Source organism: Artibeus jamaicensis, unplaced genomic scaffold (genome assembly GCF_021234435.1).
Source record: "Artibeus jamaicensis isolate MK-2021 breed Jamaican fruit bat unplaced genomic scaffold, CSHL_Jam_final contig_391, whole genome shotgun sequence".
NCBI classification, from domain to species: Eukaryota; Metazoa; Chordata; class Mammalia; order Chiroptera; family Phyllostomidae; genus Artibeus; species Artibeus jamaicensis.
In genome coordinates this window covers 26836597-26855728 of record NW_026521814.1, presented here as the reverse complement: position 1 = coordinate 26855728, position 19132 = coordinate 26836597, and the positions used below count along the sequence as shown (strand labels likewise).

The following is a 19132-nucleotide window of genomic DNA, read 5'->3' as shown; positions in this document are numbered from 1 at the left end:
GATATTTGAAAATTAAAAAATGCTATTGTCACATAGGGATTGGGTGAGACAGCTGGGCAATGGGAAGGGACCCCCAAGGTGGTTTGTGACGGCCTGTGCTCCCCAGAAAAAGGAGGGGGTCACAGAAAACTCCAGAGGCTGCAGGGCTGAGACTGTACCATAAGGTGGCATAGAGGCCCCTACCGTCAGGAAGAGGGTAAACGAAACCAACATACCAGCATAACACAGCAGGAGGAAGCTTGCAGGGAGTTTGCTCCAGGCTAGTGAAATGTTTGGTCAGAGGGAAAAAGCCCTCTAGCTAGCTTCTGGAGACATGGAACTTCGGGACTGAAGATTTATGCATAGTGGGAACAGAGCCTTGGCCTTTCTCCTTTCCCTTGCTTGCCTGGCTGGGGGCCAACTCACATCAATGCTGAGTCCCTCTCCCTGGGCTGTGCCCGGAGTAATGTGCCCTGGTGGTGGCCCTCAGCATGCCACTACACTGCACTACATAGAAGGTCCCTTACTGTGTCCTCCTCTGCCTCTGAGATCAGTCCACAGACGTACAGGTGAGAGGGCTCGCCAGCCCCGAGGCAGCAAGCAACCTCAGGCACAGCCCCCACCTCCCTCGGTTGGAGGCCCTGCAGGACAGGCTGCAGTGGCCAGCAGCAGCCCCAGGCTCTGAGTTTGGAAGCTGCTCTGTGTTGATGGCAATGTGAGCCCCACAAGCACACTCCAGGAAGGGAGACTGAAGGGAGAGAGCCATCTGTGCAGCAGCCTTGGGCTCCAGAAGGACAGGTAAGGATGGAGTGGAGTTTCTGGTTACTCTCTCTGGTTCTGGGGTGACTGGATTCTTTCTGTGTTTTGCAGAAGAGATTGTTGGTCTGGAACTGGGAAGTTTCCTGCTCTACCAAATTGAGCAACATGTTAATAAAGACCTTTTTCCTCCCCTGCCACTTTTGTTATATTCTTGCATTTGGCAGCAGATGCCTGAATCCCTCTCTGTTCTGTAACACTATCTCAAATCAAATGACTCACGCACTATATAATAAATCACAATGGAAATCACATCGTAGTTACATCTAAATGACAATGACAATACTATACATGGTTTGGCGCAAACCAACACCCCTATTTTATTACAAATTCATAAGCATGTGTTTCTGTAACATAACAATATCACACACAAGCATAGCAAATGTCATTTTAGGTGAGATGGCTAAATTGCTGTCCGTCTCGTGCAAGACATTCATGTACCCTACGAACCACACTCAAGCAGGCCTTACTTATGTTGGACCTTGTATTTTGAAAGGTATGTTATAAAGCCAAAGAAGTTTCATTTAATTATAAAAAGAAACAATATGACTCATTAAGTAAAACCTAACAATAAAAAAACTTATTGTACGTTTTGTATTACAGTCCAATGTAATGTTCTGCTCCCAGTGAGGTGGGAATCTCAGTTACTACTTTTTTTTTGCAACTCCAACATCTTAGGATCTTTTTTTTCAATAGCTTAGTCTGGGGAAGCAGGTGAGAAGAGAAAGACACACAGTATAAAAATCAAGAGAGTGAGAGAGAGAGAGATTACCTTAATTATCTTTAAATTGAAAGTTGCATACAATTATGCCATGTTTCATTTACAAGAATTAATCAGCTAGCCCCATTTAAATGTGTTAGCTCAGGTAACTGTTGTGAATACATGGATCTTGAGTGAGCACTAAATCTCTCCCATAGGAGTATGAATGAGAAAATTATAGACCCCGAGTTTCCTTTACTTAGGAGGCAGAAAACAAAGAAACAAAAGACTAGGCTATCGCTAAGAAAGGAAGTGAAGAGGATTGCAGGCTTCTTGGGAGGGGAATGTTTTGAGGGCATTAACAGAATAAAAGAATCAGCAAGCTGGTGGGAGCTCAGCTGATTGTTTTATGAAATTCAAGAACAGTAACTAATCTAGAGTGTGGTTTTTGTTTTGTTCAGGAACCATTGCCTGGATTAAGAGGATAAACCAAAGTATCGATTCTCACTTCTTTGTAATTTAGCATAGTTGAAAGGAAATACATAATAAGTATTAAAATTGAAATTCAGTAACCAAACAGCATAGTTGACCTTTAATATTGCCCATAGTGTTCATTTTCTGGCTTGTTTAAAAAATAATCAAAGGTGTGACAATCTACTCATGAACAGAGTTGATCATGACGATAATCTTGGGGTAATTTTTACATCGCAGATTCTTAGATTTAAAACTGTCAGCTTATTTCCAAGCATGCGTTTGGTTTATCATTATCTAGCTATGTCTGTGTTGAATAGGACAGCTCATCTCCTCTTAGAAACTACTTTTTCCTTATGTACAAATTCAAACTGTATGGGTGGATCTCTTGTGACTACAGTGAGAGCCACCCTGAAGCACTTTTTGTAACAATGTCACCAAGGAGAAAAATATTTAACATCACCAAAAAACAAACAAAAACCCGAAGACACTTCTGAACTGCTAAAACTCATAAAATGAAACACTGAAACAAGAAAAAAAATCCAGTTCTTTATTTTGCCTCAAACATTATTTCATAGAAATATCTTCTAAAAAGTATTTTAAACAACTACATTTGACAATGATTCAAAGAGCATAGTTCAAGATTTTTTTAATGAATGCCTAACTATACACTTTTAATACCTTCAAATATTTGAAGAAGATATGGACATTCATAACATTTATAATGGGATAAAACTACTATTCCATCATCAAAATCAGTTAATGTTTTTAATTTTTTATAAACTCTAGTAATATTATTTTGTATAAAAAAGCTATTAGATGTATAAGTGCATAGATCAGACCAGTCAGTAAAATCTGGTCACAGATATTATTTGAATGCCCTTAGGATATGAAAGGGGATGTCCTACAATAGATGGAGGACACAATTTTAACCCTGACAGATGGAACACGGAGGTTAGTCATACGCTTTCTGTTATGTTATTTCATTTTACTTGGTGTTGGAATGAGAGAGAAGACTGGTGGGATGTGGATGTTGGGAGGAAGGTATTCCTGGGTACAACCCTGAGGCCTTAGAGATGCTAGAGTCCGAGAAGTGGAACGGCACATGAAACCTCTGAATCAAGGTTGTAAGAAGTGTTTGTACAGGATTTAAACCATATAAAGATTGCAAAGATGAGTCTTGATTTCAGATCAGACAGGACGAAAAGTATCAGCGCAGTGAACTTTCTTCACCACGTACACAATGCCATTCTGATACAGGGTGCAGCGGGGGGGGGGGGGGCAAAAAAAGATTTGGAATGGTGTCCAGAATTCAAAGTGTATAGGAATATTGGAGAGACATATAAGATGTCCTCACCCCTCCCCCCAGGGGGAAGGAACAAATGGAGCCAGGCCATTGAGAGCTGTTTGCACAGCAATAGTTTTGCAGCTAACCTCTAGAATGGTCATTTAACATATCTATAACCTTTAACTGGTTTCATAGATATGTTAAATAGCTGTGACCAAGTTTTGAGCCAGGGAGAAGGGAGTAGCTGAGACTCAGGATGTAACTAGGGGCTGGGCCCCTGAGTGAGAAGGCCTGTGTGAGAGCTTGGAAAAGACTGGCTCCAGGACATGAGGGGATAACTTTCCCAGGTGAAATGGAAAACCACGCAGCTTTGCCAGAATGGAGATCCCTGCAGCCAGGTGAAGAAGAAAGCCACATGCTTTTGGTGGAGCGAGAAGGGAGAAGGGAGCGCTGTGTGGGTGTAGGTGTATACCCTAAAACACTTTGATATTTTAGTGGAGGCATTAAGCCTGAATAGCATTAAATAAACATTTCGTTTTCCTTTTCACAAATCTCTGGCATTGAGACATTGTTACCAAACAACAAGAGGTCCGAGGGAGGGGCACTACAATATTTGGCCCACCTAGGGATGCCAAATATTGTTACACAACAGGGGCCCCTCCCAAACACAAAATACTAATATCTACTGGGCTATTCTGTCCGCCGCCAATTGGAAAGACATCTCTTAATGCCAGAGATTTGTGAAAAGGAAACAAAATGTTTATGTAATGTTATTCAGGCTTAATGCCACTACTAAAATATCAAAGTGTTTTAGGGTATACACCTACACCCACACAGAGCTCCCTTCTCCCACTGTCCCAACTCCAGGTACCGTAAATCAGGAAAAGAGCACACATCTGTGTTGCAGGTCGCTGGCACCGTCAGCTGTGTCACTGTGCAGGCAGGATCTCCAATTAATCCAAAGTACCGTGGTACCCTCTCATGGTTTACTGGCAAGAGTCCTTTGTACCCAGTTCTAATCAAAGTTTCTCTTGCTTTTCAGGCCCTGCTGCCAAAGGGGGCACCCCAAAGCCGCGTGGGCCTCTTCTACCAAAGCTGCAGGAGTCCGCACTCCACCAAAAGCATGTGGCTGTCTTCTTCACCTGGCTGCAGGGATCTCCATTCTGGCAAAGCTGCGTGGTTTTCCCTTTCACCTGGGAAAGAGGGTGTCCGCACCCTGCCAAAACCATGTGGCTCCCTCTTTCACCTCACCTAGAGGGGGTCCTCACTCTGCTGAAACCGCGTGGCTCTCCCTCTCATCTGTCCAAGTGGGGACCCTTCATGTCTCAGAGCTAGTCTTTTCCAAGCTCCCACCCAGGCCATCTCACTCAGGAGCGCAGCGCCTAGTTTCCATCTTGAGTCCCCAACCCTTCTCACTCAGGAGAGCAGCTCCTAGTTCCATCCTGCGTCCCAGCTACTCCCCTCTCCCTGGCCCCAAACTTGGCCACTCCTATTTAACATATCTATGAAACCAGTTAAAGGTTATAGATATGTTAAATAATCATTCCAGAGGTTAGCTCCAAAACTGTTGGTATGCAAAACAGCTCTCAATGGCCCTGCTCCTTTCGTTTCTTCCCCCTGGGGGGGGGGCGGTGAGGACATCTTATATGTCTCTCCAATATTCCTATACACTTTGAATTCTGGACACCATTCCAAATCTTTTTTTTTGGGGGGCCCCCCTGGCTGCACCCTGTATCAACATGTCTTTCCAATTGGCGGCAGACAGAAGGGCCCAGTACACATCAGTATTCCGTCCTTGGGAGGGGCCCCTGTTATATAGCAATATTTGGCATCCCTAGGTGGGCCAAATATTGTATTGCCCCCCCTTGGACCTCTTGTTCGGTAACAATTCTGTTCCGATAACAGGAGTCTAGGATGTCTGCAGCGGAGAGCACAGCTGCTGGCGGCCGAAGGCCTCGGTGTGAACCCAGGTTCTGACCCTTAAGAAGAACGTGCACGTCCAAAGTGAGTGCTTCATTTCTGTGCCTCAGTGTCCTCATCTGTAATATGGGGATGATAATATAAAACTATAAAAAAAAGTTTGAGGACTTGCGCCAAGATGGAGGCATAGGTGGAAACACTCTACCTTCTCTCACAACCAAGTTTAAAAACAATAAAGTTTTAGCAACAAAAATGCAGCCAAACCAAAGAAAATTGAACTATACAGAAGTCTGACAACAACGAACCCTTCAGCCAAACCGGTAAGAGGGGCAGAGCCAGCAGCAGAGCAAGGTTGGACAGGAAAGATCCACCAGACCGACCTGGGTGCAAGATCCAGGTGCGCCAGCAGCTGTGGGCGGATCCCAGGTGTGGAGAAGAGGGCGGACCCACTGAGAGCTGACTGCGGTCACACATTTGCGTGCAGATAAACCGGTGAAGGAGTGAGCAGTGAGTCTGAGACAGACTGCGCAGGCCCCAGCTGCGGGAAGCAGCAGAGGGGACCACTATTGTCCCTCTCTGACCCACCCCCACATACAGCATCCCAAACCAGCGACCTGGGTGGCCCCACCCTGGTGAACAACTAAGGCACCTCTCCTCATACGTAACAGGCACAAACAGATCAAAACATGGCTCAAGAACAACTCAGAGCCCCAGAGCCCATAAATCTAAGTGATAAAGAAATAGCCAAACTTTCAGATGCACAGTTCAAAACACTGGTGATCAGGATGCTCACAGAACTGGTTGATTTTAGTCACAAAGGAACATATGAAGGCTAGACTAATTGAAATGAAGGGAAATGCACAGGAAACCAATAGTAATGGAAAGGAAACTGGGACTCAAATCAAAGGAGTGGACCAGAAGGAAGGAAAAAATGACCAACAGAAAAGGATGAAGAAACAAGAATTCAAAAAAATGAGGAGAGGCTTAGGAACCTTCAAGACATCTTTAAATGCTCCAACATCTGAATTATAGGGGTGCCAGAAGGGGAAGAGGAGCAGCAACCAGTGGAAAACTTATTTGAACAAATAATAAAGGAGAACTTTCCAAATCTGGCAAAGGAAATAAACTTCCAGGAAATCCAGGAAGCTCAGAGAGTCCCAAAGAAGGTGGACCCAAGAAGGAACACACCAAGGCACATCATCATTACATTAGCCAAGATTAAAATGAAGGAGAGAATCCTAGAAGCAGCAAGAGATAAGGGGACAGTCACCTACAAAGGAGTCCCCATCAGACTGTCAGTGGATTTCTCAAAAGAGACCTTACAGGCAAGAAGGGCTGGAAAGAAGTATTCCAAGTCATGAAATCCAAAGACTTACAACCAAGATTGCTCTATCCAGCAAAGTTTTCATTTAGAATGGAACGACAGATAAAGTGCTTCTCAGATAAGATCAAATTCAAGGAGTTCATCATCACCAAGCCCTTATTATATGAAATGTTAAAGGGACTTACCTAAGAAAAAGAAGATAAAAAAGATGAACAGTGAAAGGACAGCAAACTCACTGTTATCAACAACCACACCTAAAACAAAAGCAAACTAAGAGGACAGCTAAACCAGGAGTGAACCATAGAAATGAAGATCACATGGAGGGTTAGCAACAGGGGAGTGGGAGAAGGAGAAGGGGGGAGAAGGTACAGAAAATAAGTAGCATAGATGGTAGGTAGAAAATAGACAGGGGGAGGGCAAGAATAGTATGGGAAATATAGAATCTAAAGAACCTGCAACACGTGGTCATACACTAAAGGGGGGGAATGGTGGGGGAGCGGGTGTGCAGGGTGGAGGGGAATGAAGAAGGGGAAATAGAACAACTGTAATGGCGTAATCAATAAAATATATTAAAAATAAATAAAAATATAAAAATTTTTGATTCACCATAGCACCTCCAAGTGCAAGTTAACTGTCTCAGCTGTTGTAAAAGAGAGAAAAAAAAGGGTTATCTCTTTCTTTTATTTTTTTATTTTTAAAAAATTTTAAATATATTTTTATTTTATTGATTATGCCATTATATTTGTTCTATTCCTCCCCTCTATTCCCCTCCACCCTGCACACCCCCCCCCACCATTCCCCCCTTTAGCTCATGTCCATGTATCTCAAGTTCTTTAGATTCTATATTTCCCATACTATTCTTGCCCTCCCCTATCTATTTTCTACCTACTGTCTATGCTACTTATTTTCTGTACCTTCTCCCCCCTTCTCCATCTTCCACTCCCCTGTCGCTAACCCTCCATGTGATCTTCATTTCTATGGTTCACTCCTGGTTTAGCTGTCCTCTTAGTTTGCTTTTGTTTTAGGTGTGGTTGTTGATAACAGTGAGTTTGCTGTCCTTTCACTGTTCATCTTTTTTATCTTCTTTTTTTTAGGTAAGTCCCTTTTACATTTCATATGATAAGGGCTCGGTGATGATGAACTCCTTGAATTTGATCTTTTCTGAGAAGCACTTTATCTGTCCTTCCATTCTAAATGAAAACTTTGCTGGATAGAGCAATCTTGGTTGTAGGTTTTTGGTTTTCATGACTTGGAATACTTCTTTCCAGCCCTTCTTGCCTGCTAAGGTCTCTTTTGAGAAATCCACTGACAGTCTGATGGGGACTCCTTTGTAGGTGACTGTCCCCTTATCTCTTGCTGCTTCTAGGATTCTCTCCTTCATTTTAATCTTGGCTAATGTAATGATGATGTGCCTTGGTGTGTTCCTTCTTGGGTCCACCTTCTTTGGGACTCTCTGAGCTTCCTGGATTTCCTGGAAGTCTATTTCCTTTGCCAGATTGGGGAAACTTTCCTTTATTATTTGTTCAAATAAGTTTTCCACTGGTGGCTGTTCCTTTCCCCCTTTTGGTACCCCTATAATTTGGATGTTGGATCTTTTAATGATGTCCTGGAGGTTCCTAAGCCTCTCCTCATTTTTTTGAATTTTTATTTCTTAATATTTTCCTGTTCAGTCATTTTTTCCTTCCTTCTGGTCCACTCCCTTGATATGAGACCCAGTTTTCTTTTCATTACTATTGGTTTCCTGTGCGTTTCCCTTCATTTCAATTAGTTTAGCCTTCATATGTTCCTTTAATTTGTGACTAAAATCAACCAGTTCTGTGAGCATCCTGATGACCAGTGTCTTGAACTGTGCATCTGAAAGTTTTGCTATTTCTTCGTTGCTTAGAGTTATGGGCTCTGGGGCTTTGAGTTCTTATTGAGCCATTTTTGGTCTGTTCACGCCCATTAAGTATGAGGAGGGGAGAGGGGCCACCAGGGCGAGGTGGCTGGGTCGTGAAGCTGTATGTGGGTGCGGGGTCAGAGCGGGGAAATGGCGGCCTTCTCTGCTGCTGCCTGCCACTGGGGCCCGCTGGGGCTCGCTTGGTCCCCTCTCACTGCCCATTCCCTTGAAGATCTATCTGCGCAGGAATGCGGCACCACAGTCAAAGCGCCGCCCAGCACCCTTGCTGGATCCACAGGTTGCTCACTGGGTCACTCACTGGGTTGGTCACTGGGTCCACCCTTTGCAACCCCACACCTGGGATCTGCGCACCTGAGTCCATCTGACCAAGTTTTCCTGTGCAATCCCGCTCGGCCAGCTGCTGGTTTCGCCCCTCTTACCAGTCAAGCTGAAGCACTCATTGTTATCAGACTTCCGAAAAGTTCAATTTTCTGTGTTCTGGCTGTTTTCTGTTGCTAATATTTTGTTGTCTCTAAACTTGGTTGTGTGAGAAAGCACGGTGTCTCCACCTATGCCTCCATCTTGGCGGAAGCCCTGCTCTCTATTTTAGAAAGAGCTCAGGTGAGAAATACATCCTGCTATAGTAAAAAATAAACATCTCTGTATTTTCAACAAAGATTAAATTGTGCCATCAAAATTAAATTCTTGATTACTGTATTTACTACCTGAACAACTAAAAAGAGTTAATAAAAGCAAACACAAATTTCTCCTTCTCTAATATATTTTTTCATCTGCAAGGAATAGACATCATGCTCATTATAAAATTAAACTATTAATTTTAATATTTTAAAATGAAAGCAAATTTACTATATGATGAACAATTCATAAAATGACTTGAGAGCAACAACATTTTAAAGTAAAATGACATTTTACCCTGGCTGCTGTAGCTCAGTGGATTGAGTGCCAGCCTGCAAAGCAAAGGGTCGCTGGTTCCATTCCCAGTCAGGGCACGTGCCTGGATTGCCAACCAGGTCACCAGTAGGAGGCATATTAGAGGCAACCTCACATTGATGTTTCTTTCTCTCTCTCCCTTCCTTCTCCCCCTCTAAAAAATAAATTAAATATATTTTAAAAATTCCTATTTAAAGTAAAATGACACTTTGGTGGTGAGGGCTTAAAACAATTAGAATCTGTTTTCATAAACCTGTTAACTTTCAGATCAAGGTGATACTCAATAAATGTTTACATTAATGTTTAGACCATATTTATGAAAAGATATTTGCCGTTAAGATTCTGTCCTTCAAAATCATGTAACAATAAATTCTTCACAATTGTTTGAGGAGCATTTAATTTAGAAATTTTATGAAATGAGCATTTTATTAAAATTCAATGCAAAATAATTCCAGCAGCATCTTAAAATTACTTGTCTGAAAAACAGTATCAACACCCAATCACTTTTAAGTTTTAAGTTGATTCCATTACATAGAGCAGCTAAGCTGCTTCACAATGACACAAAGAAAAACGGTGGGAAATTGGAAGAGCTTGAAACCTAGCAATTTTCCAGTGTTGACTTCTAAGTATGGACTGTAAAGCCTGAGGCAGGCCTGACCGTGCGCCATCTGATAACTCACCAGTCACTGCTTCAATTATTTTTGTTACGGGTCCCTAGAGCTATTAAAATGCACTTCATCAAAATACTGTAATCTCTCCTGTTGCTTTCTAGCTAAAACCTATTTTAAAAATTTGAATAGCATATTTTTGGAATATCACAATTACATTTAACTACTAAAGGAATAAAGCAACAGTCAGTTTGCAAACAAAATGAATTCAGGTGAAATAAACTGGGAGAAAAATGTAGATGTCTTTATATTTCTTGACTCTTAACATTTAAAAAATTCTACTAGCTTAATTACTCTAAGAAATTGTTTCTTCACCTCTGCATATAATAAATACATAGTGGAACACTTCAGTAATATTCTGTTCTTATGACTGGTTATAGAATAATAGTAATGCTTTTATCTGGAGATATTTTAAGGCTATTTTTGTTGATTCCTCTTGAAGATTAGCCCGCAACTTTTGTCATGCATTTCAACATTCTAACATTGTCCTACAATTTTCTGGTGTTCATTTGTCACGCTGACAGAAACCAGTTTAAAATTTAAATCCACATCCCTCCTGAATCCCTTAAAAGAGTTTGTAGGCCACAGCCCGTGCGGTGACTGATGATACTTCTGTCAGGTGCCAGAAGACCCAGCAAAATTGCTCAACAAGTTTCTTAACAAGATAAACAATAAGGCAAATTACAGAAAAACAAATGACTTATCATAAGGTTGCTTCCATGACATTTTTCATATTTGCCCCCTAAAGACATTTTCACAAATAAAACATTTCAAAAGTAGGCAGTATTCCTGCAAATATATTTTACTTAATATTCTCTTAGAGCATTCAGCTTAAAATTTGTAAAGAAGGAGCACACAATTGAAACATATGGTAAAATTCCTAAAAAATATGTTTTAATGTAATCAAACTACTTTTCTATCTCAAAGATAAATGGAATTTGATTTTGTACTAACTCTCCTATGAATTTATTCATCATTATAACCCAATTCTTCTGTTTACAAATTTCCAGCATCGAGACTATTGCCCATAAAATGTTTTCCTTTAAAACAGTGTCTCTCAATGTCTACAGCATAGAAGATTATTGCAGCATATTCTCATTTAACACAAGCCATAGTAAAAATACCTTATTCTTAGAGACTCTTTTTTTTTCTAACTGCATATTTAAACCTATAACAAAAGTAACAAAACGCACATACATGCTTCCAGATCTTATTTCCAATTTATGGGAGAGAGAGGTTTCTCACCATGAACAAGCTAATACTGGGTATCTTACAATTCAACTTAATTCTGACTATCCACCCAGAAACAACATCGGAAGTACACAAGTAAAGGGTTTGCTCCTACAATACTGCTGCCCCACACACCGAAGGCTCCAGCCAGTCATAACACAAGTTGTCACTTGTGCTTCTGACCCACAGGCTGCAGACTCAGGCTCTCCTGACCTCACTGCGCTTCAGGGACAAGATGCAAGTGCTGTTTTTGTTTGTTTGTTTTTACCTGTACTTTTGACTCTCTGTAAATCTGAGTTCCCAAGACCCCACCTAAAGATTTCATTTTGCTAGAGCTGCTCACAGAACTCACAGAAACACTTTACTTAGTCACGTTACCAGGATACACTGTAAAGAGATATAACTCAGGAACAGCCAAACAAAAGAGATGTCCCTGTCACCCCAAACAGTCAGACGTTCACTAACCCAGAAGGAATCTGTCTGAATGAATCCCTGTCTTTTTGAGTTTTCATTACTTGGCAATAATTGATTAAATTATTGGCTACCAGGGATTGATTCAGTCTCCAGCTTCTCTTCCATCCTTACAGGTCAGAGGATGGACTAACCTTTACAAACCTCTAATCATCTTGTTGGTTCTCCTAGCAACTTGTCTCCATCTTTAGGTGAGGTCCAAAAATCACCTCATTAACATAACAAAATTAAAATATATATATTTTTTCCTTTCAACACTTTTAGGAAATCCTAACTGTTTTGGGAGCTGTGAACCAGGAACTTTGGGCAAAGACAAAATATATGAAAAACATGCATGAATGATGATGAATAGCAGTACCACAACATGTGGCTAAAAGAGCCACATTAATGACTTTATCCAAAGACTAGAAGTTCTTGTGTTTACCCCTTCTTCTTATGGCAGAACACATGTACACCTGGGTTAAATCAATTGCCAAGAACACTGTACCTGGTCTAAGTGGCCTGTAGTTTGAAAACTATCACAGCTTGTTGATTTTAACACCTTAACCATTATAGTACCTTTTCTGAAAAATAAAACTTACTCTATAACACTTATGTGTTTATCTCTGTTATATTTGTATTTTCAGCAAAGTATAGCCTCTAGATAAAAAAAATAAAAAGAAATGAGAGTTTGTGTTCTGGGAACTGTCATCAGCTTCTGAAATAACATGCCTATAAGCACCATACATTATAACTTAACATACCAGGAGAGTTTCAATAATAGGCTGTGTATTAACATGAAAATAATTGTTTTAATTCTTATAAAATAAATTAGAATATTAGATTAGTTCCCAAGGTTTATACTTTTAGTCTTGAATTATAACAAAATGTTAGTTGTACCACCTAAATGATTTGAAAACTTAAAAAATAAGTTTAATGTTTATTGTTCACATGAAATGGTGTCAGAAGGAGGTAAAGTCTGTCAAAGTCAAAGTTGATAGCACTCATGTATCATGTAGTTGAGCAGTAAATGATTACTGAGAGCATTTTTGGAAGTAACACCTAAAAGGAACAATTGATCATTAATTAATATTAGAAATACATTTTCTAGTCACCCATAAAATTCATTAAAATTGCACAGGAAAAAAAACATGATTGGAAGTACAATTATATCGATTCACTTACCTTGAGTATACAACTAAGGTACACTCACCAAGGTAGCAATGCCTGTAATATGTTATCTCTAATGGAATGATGTTGAACTACGAGAACTTTGTTTTTTTTTAATTTTTAACATTTTAATACAGGTCAGCGTGTCTGGTTCATTTCAGCTCCTTCACGGCCAAACCTGGGGGCATGGGCTGCATCAGCTTCTAGGCCTTCTCTTTGTCCATGATGACCAAGGTATAAAGGTATCTGCTGCATTGGACTTTAAACTTCACGTTGTCCTTGTTTTTCTTGATCTTGGCGGATTTGGCATCTTTTCGCCTGGCTGTGAGCAGGAAGTCCTCGATTTCCTCAGTTTTTCGAGGCGTGGCTAAGAAGCGCAGAGAGAGTGCCCGGCTGGTCCAGCAAGGGATAATAAACAAAAAGGGCAGAAAAGTGAAATTTGGTTTTTAAGATAAAGAGAGATATTTGCTGGAACACATACTGCACACATATTACAAAGATTTCACAGGACAAGTTGCTATGAAGTTCTGATGCTACCTGTGACACATTATGTTCCCAAAAATGATGACAGGGAGAAGTGTGTGAATACTTCATAAGAAAATATGTCATACCTGTCTGTGATACTAAAGTTGCCACAAGAAATAAAATACCTTCATTAAGTGAAGATAACCAGGACAGGCTGTTCTAATGGGAAGACTAGAAGCAGAATAGTTTGCCGTACCTGGGCCCAGCAAGGCCTGTGTTCTCGTAGTGATACCCTGGAGTGCAGTACCATTCTACTTGGTTATGCAACAATTCAAACACAGTACTTCCTAATGAGCTCTCCATTCGCACCTAATCTAACATTTTCTTGTAACTTTAGTGAAGATATCTTCATTCCTCCCACCACGTACATGTTGTTGATTTTGACTTTTTGTTACACCTGTATTTCCAAACTAAAGTATCCATTCTTTCCTTCAAATGTCTTCTGCTTTAAATGCCTCCCTTTCCTTACTTCCATGGCTGCCCTGCTCCTAATAAATGTGTCATTTTTATAACTGGATTATTGTATATTCTCTAATGTGTTTTCCCAGTCTCTTGTTTCTCCACATGAATGTTCTGAACCATTTGCTACTGAAATAATCATGATACACACCACTCTTCAAAATCTGAATGGTCTTTTTCAGTGAGAACATATAAGGTTTAAACACTTAGATCAGCATTTAAGGATCTCCACATCAGAACTTGAATGGGCTGCATAATGCAAAATTGTGTTCACTGGTAATAAAAACCACCGAGTAAAAGCAGGAACTAGGATTAAGCGAGGCTGAGCTGAAAGACCTATGGCAGCATAAATTATTTAGCTGTTAATTTTATCTTCCCCATGTTTATTGCCTCCCATGTCTAATTATTGCTGGAATTTGACTTTCCTTTCATTAGGGATTTATTTTAATGAGGAAGAAAGCACAAGCTATTTGAACATACTGCCTCTTGCTATCTTTTATGATTATTGAAAAAATTACTCTAGGTACCCATGACGATAAGAGAAAAGAGAATGCTGTTTATTTAACAGCTCTAGTTTGAAAAAAGGCTGTGATCTCTTGGAGTTTAGAAGTCATAATTGCTAAATGTCCATAGAAGGACCCAAGTTGGCATTGGGAAACAATGCTTTATGGATATTTTCACGTTTCTGCCTGGTCAGAGCTTTCAGAGCAAAGATTACTGTCAACTCGGGTTTCAGGAGGCTTGAATGACAGACAGGCCTTTGTAATCAGAGACTGTTCATTGCTCCCAAGAATGTAGTGCCCTTCTTCTCCCCTGGATCTATTTGCTTCATACACTCTAAAGAAAATGAATTTTGTGTCGCTTGTTTACTTTTCAGGCTGGGGAAAACGAGAAGGCTACCTTCTCCCCCCCACACTCTCTCTCTCTCTCCAGAGAGAATGTGTTTATATCCAGAGCAAGGGTCTCCCTCTCTCTCTCCAGGGGAAAGATGACCACATACTCCAGCTGTCTTACATAAAACTCCAGGGTTTCTAATCCCCGTGCCCATCTCCTCCAGTTGAATCCTTGCAGGCACAGCTATGTTTTGCTTTCACTGCATTGCCTTCTGCAAATCTGGGGCACAGGTAATCGGTGCTGCTGAGATTGCTTTGTGACTGAAGTCTGTTCTCTGACCCAAAGGTCAGGTGTTCTGGTTAATAGGTATACATCCAAATATAAGTAGATAGAGATAGATATGCATGTGAACACATACTTAATATATATGTACACATCATGTATGCATCCATATACACAGAAGGGAATCTGAATATATGTGTGTATGTATGTATACATACATATGTATGTAGATAAAACTATGGGCTGTCATATTAACACAGTGCTACCTAAGATCTCATATAGCTTCAGGCTTAACAGTTGGTACCAAGAGTTGCCTGAGGAAAGGAAAATAATTGCAGGCCCTGAAATATAAAAAGAATACAACAGAGTCTACTAGAAGAAGGAATTATGGAAATAACTAAAGTTTTGACCCATAGCAATAGGAAATTCCCCAATATTTGACACTAATTTTTGACTATTGAAATTAGAGATCACAAAAAAAATTAAATTTTACATTTTCTTGAGATGGATTGGGGTTAAGATGGTTGGGAGGTCTTCGGATTGAACTGAAATTCTGACCCTGAAGTTTCTATATTCATACCTCCATTCCTGAAGGTAGTGGTTTGTAGCCCATTTATGTTAATAAATGAGGTGAATGAAATGGTCACTAAGAGTAGTTGGGGAGGAGGATAGAGAAGGAATACAAACAAAAGACTATTTATATGTTCAAAATAAAGTGGGTAACTGGTTTTTATGTCAATTCTAAAAGGGTAGTGCTGTCATATTTGAAGCCACACTGCTACACTACTAAACTATGTACCCTATCGTGGTTCTATCTTTGATATCAGTAAACACAAAATTAAGGACCTTATTAGAACCACAAAAAAATAGAACTTTAGAAATAGATGTAACACAGGACTAGTGGAGACAAAGCGAAAGGTGTGCATAAGTCTTGATATTTTAAACCTAGTGATGCTAATAAAGGTCTAATCCTCATTAAGGATTCATTTGGAGCATAGTCTTCCTGGACCTCGTGGCTAACCTTGGAGAGGACTAAAGTGTGGATGATATAAAATTGAACAATGTTGTCCACCTTTTACAGATTGACTAGGTAGTTTAAGTCATTGAGCTAATTTGGAAAAAAAGCTGTTATACAGAATATGTGGCATTCCCATACCTAACAGAAGAGAAAAATACAAAAATTTATAATGAACAATAAATGAATGGCCTCCACCATATCATTGCTAGCAACTATCTATTTTCCTTACTACTCACTATGGCTGCAAGTTCTACTGAGGCAGAAGATAGTCAGGAGTGAGGAAACTCCGAAGGCGCCCCAGGACTAAGACAAAAGGACTAAGTGGTACAGGACAGAGACACTCTTCTAAGACTAGCTGTCTCTGCCTTTTAGAAAGGCACTGAATTGTGGTGAATCATGACTGCTCCTGTGTAGAAGATGCTACATGACCCTTGCTTCATTGTAATAGCATTATAATAAATTAACATCGTGAGTGCTTCTTCCCCAGTGAGCAATCAAGAAACATCATAGGAGACCGACCGCATGTGCAGTAGCTTAAAAGTAACACAACTACTTGTACATGCACAATAAAAGCCTGCCAAAATGAGCCAGGAAATAGACACACTATAGGAAGAAGATGCCTCTGGCCACAGAGGGTCAATCTCTGCTCAGAGTTGACCTGCTCCCACATTCTGTGGAGTGTACTATCGCTTAATAAATCTGCTTGCACTGTCTCTGTTATAAACTCTCTGTGTGATCCATTCAATATTTTGTTTGTCGTCACCAAGAACCCGGTTGCCTGTGCCCACCTGCAACACTACTCTATGTAGTCTTTAACCCATGCTGCCTAAAGCATCTTTTTTATTAGTTTTTTTTTAATTGAACTTATTTGGGTGACATTGGTTCAAAAACCATAGAAGTCTCAAGTGTACAGGTCAAAAAAACATCTTCTGCACACTGTATCATGTGCCCATCGCCCCAAGCGAAGTCTCTTTCTGCCCTTATTTCCCTCCTTCTGGCCACGTTCACCTCACTCCCAACCTCCTTCCCCTCTAGGTATTACCACACCATAGTCTATGTCTGTGTGTTACGTGTGGCTTTAAAGGACTGCATGGTCAGCAATTTCAGGATCCCTATATGTGCATAACCATAGTTAACATCAGTAGAGGTTAATTATAGTTACACATTAAGCTTCTTTACAATCTAGCAGAGAATAAAACCAATTAGAACATTTTAATTATTGTGCAAATTGTAATCATCTAGTTGGAGTACTAGTCACTGTAAATAGGATTGAACTTGTCTTCTAAAATAGGATTTCTGACACAATGATAGTCCATAAATAAAACTGTGCAGCTTAAGTAAAGATCATACAACTTCAGTGTTAATGATTTTAGCTAAAAATTCAGCTATTGTTTTTAATATAATGTAAAATAGGTAAAAAGAAACTGAACAGTTTGTTTTGTCTTGTCTTATGGGCCATGGTGGACAAAATTAAACTGATCTTAGTCCTTATTTTTTATTAGACTAACATTAGCTGTCCATTTTGCCCTTTTATGTATTTATTTATTTTAACACCAAAGTAACTCACATAAACATCTAATAATTAGAATATTGTCTGTAAAACACATCAATTTACATGCTTCTCAAGAGGAAGGACTTTGTAAATGTATTAGGTTTCTGTTAAATGTTTGATTTTAAAAAGAATAAGCACTGAGATTTAACAGTCACCTCCATAGAAGAAATAAAGATAAGACATTTCAATTAAGGAATGTGTCAGAAAGATTCCTTAGGGGAAGTAAAAGATATTAGATTATTGATATTGACTGGAAGCTGTAGTGTAGTTTGGAGAAGGAAGAGCCGGAATCAAGGTGGCACAATACAATTGACAATACTTGTAGGACTACATCACAGGGAATTTTCATAGCCAAATACAGTGCCTGTTTCTATGACTAAGATGAAAACTTTTGGACAAGGGCTTCTAAATGACTTGTTGTGTCTCATCCCCACACACGCTCAGGGAAGGGCAAGTAGAATATGCACCGTTGCCAGTTCAAATCATTTTCCAGCTCCCAGCCCTTTTCTCTTGGGAAAATACTGCTGTGTTCAAGTATTAGAAGGACCCTCATATTTGTCTAAGCTAATAATGGCTGTTTAGTTACCTATTATACCTGTGGCTATTATACCGGTGATATAATTGATTTAGATATAGACATGGTAATTATGGTACATTGTAAAAATTGTTTGAATCTTAGTTTGTGTACCTTTTATGTTATCTGGGTTTGCACCACCTTCCAAAGTGAAGTATCTATTTCTGAATCTCTTGAATCAAGGGTTGGCCAGGGAATTTGCTTTGGCAAGAGGTATGATGGTATCCATCATGAAAGCGGGGACATGAAACATTCTTATGTATTGGGCTTGCCATTTTTTGCTACTTTTTGAGATGCAGTGACCTCCTCCATGTGAAATCCCCAAATAACCTGCTGAAGATCAGTGGTTCAGTGACTGTCTAAGTGACTTTGAAAGCCAGACCATCATGTCGGTATATGTGCACAGAACCGCAAACTACCAGCTGACAACCAAATGAGTTAGACATGAATCAGATTTAGCTCAGCCCAAATAGATGGCTGTTGCTTTGACATACAACTTATTGGAGGGTTTATTTTTTCAGCAAAAGCCAACTGACACAATTATACAAGTTGCGTACTAAGATAAAATAAGGACAGGCCCATGGATAGGCCAAAAAACTTGCTCACTTTTTTTTGCCTCAGATACAACTATATAATAACATGATATTTGAAGTTACTATGATGATGTCAGAAATTAGTTGACGTTTTGAACATGGAAGAAATTATGAAGAAGTAATCATCCTTGATGCTGTTATTTTAACAATGAATGTTGGACTCTGCAGCTACTTTACCTCCTGATTTATTTTTATATGTTAAAATAAATACATGCTCCAGTGTGTAGTTTATTGTAGTCCAGTCTCCATTTGCAGCCCCTAAAATGGAAACTCATTCAACGTCTCTGTGGACACATATGACTTAGGTGGAGTTAGAGCCTAAGAACCTGAGTGTGGTCTCTTTTGCAGCACCTCTACTTCGGGAAGATAAATCATCATAACTTTTCTTGGTTGCTTCAGCTTCAGTGAAAATAACTGGAGACATCAAGACTTCAGATGTATAGATATAT

The 19132-nt window shown here is 39.9% G+C and overlaps 1 pseudogene; it reads right to left on the bottom strand.

Annotated features, from left to right (window-relative positions):
• Positions 1-12909: 12909 nt before the first annotated feature.
• LOC119055203 (60S ribosomal protein L38-like) lies at positions 12910-13674 on the bottom strand (annotated as a pseudogene).
• Between the last annotated feature and the right edge of the window lie 5458 nt (positions 13675-19132).